Source organism: Mus pahari, chromosome 12, assembly GCF_900095145.1.
Source record: "Mus pahari chromosome 12, PAHARI_EIJ_v1.1, whole genome shotgun sequence".
In the NCBI taxonomy this organism is placed as follows: domain Eukaryota; kingdom Metazoa; phylum Chordata; class Mammalia; order Rodentia; family Muridae; genus Mus; species Mus pahari.
Window position 1 is genome coordinate 35,222,156 of NC_034601.1, and position 1,324 is coordinate 35,223,479.

Here is a 1,324-nt window from a genome sequence, read left to right on the forward strand (position 1 = left end):
AGTAAAGAACATCCCTCCATGGCCTCTGCATCAGCTCCTGCTTCCTGACCTGCTTGAGTTCCAGTCCTGACTTCCTTGGTGATGAACAGCAGTGTGGAAGTGTAAGCTGAATAATAATCCCTTTCCTCCCCAACCTGCTTTTTGGTCATGATGTTTGTACAGGAATAGAAACCCTGACTAAGACATACACACTGGCCAAAGTCTCTCACAAAGGGAGTCACGCAGACTGAATGGTCTCATCTGGACAGCAACTCTTCAAAATCTTATCTTCATCAATTTCTAAAATATTTTTATTGGATTATAGACAAAAATCAGTAGTTAAGATTATACATTGTGTGCTCGCTTCAACAGCACATATACTAAAATTGGAATGATAAAGAGAAGATTAGCATGTCCCCTAAGCAAAGATGACACGCAAATTCGTGAAGTGTTCCATATTTTTTAGCTCAGAATACCCAAGATAGAATTCACAAACCACATGAAACTCAAGAAGAAGGAAGACCAAAGTGTGGATAGTTTCATCCTTCTTAGAAGGGGGAACAAAATACCCATAGAAGGAGTTACAGAGACAATGTGTGGAGCTGAGACTGAAGGAATGACCATCCAGAGACTGCCCCACCTGGGGATCTATCCCAAATACAATCACCTAACTCAGACACTTTTGTGAACACCAACAAGTCCTTCCTGACAGAAGCCTGTTATAGCTGTCTCTGAAGAGGCCCAACCAGTGCCTGACAAATACAGAGATGGATCCTCGCAGCCTACCATTCATTGGACTGAGCACAGGGTCCCCAATGAAGGAGTTAGAAAAAGGACCCAATTTACAATCCCATAGGACGAACAAAAATATGAACTAATCAGTACCCCCAGAGTTCCCAGGGACTAAAACACCAATCAAAGAAAACACATGGAGGGACTCATGGCTCTAGCTGCATATGTAGCAGGGGATGGCCTTGTGGGACATCAATGAGAGGAGAGGCCCTTGGTCTTGTGAAGGCTCAATGCCCCAGTGTAGGGGACTGCCAGGACAGTGAAGCAGGAGTGAGTTGGTTAGTGAGCAGTTTTATAGTTTGAGCGGATAAACCAAGCAGCAGACCAGGCCAAGGTGTTCCACGTGGGAGAGGTTTATTATGTGGGAATGGGGGGAGCAGTGAAGCAGGTAGAAGGGTAGAGAAGAGGAGAGAGAGAGGAGGGGTTGGTTTCCTCTCTTATACAGAAAATGACATCACACCAGTGAGGGCGGGAACTGAGCCAAGTGGATTGTGGGATAGAAGGTCCTTGTCCTGGCAATGCAGGTAAAGAGTCACATGGTTAGGCGGGGCTT

The 1,324-nt window shown here is 45.5% G+C and overlaps 1 protein-coding gene and 1 non-coding gene across 3 annotated transcripts in view; both read left to right on the top strand.

Annotated features, from left to right (window-relative positions):
• Lsamp (limbic system associated membrane protein) overlaps positions 1-1,324 on the top strand; it is a 2,126,592-nt gene that overhangs the window by 334,134 nt on the left and 1,791,134 nt on the right. The window lies entirely within an intron of this gene.
• Positions 336-442, top strand: LOC115065173. Its single transcript, XR_003844963.1, has one exon. It is a non-coding gene; the product is annotated as a U6 spliceosomal RNA (small nuclear RNA).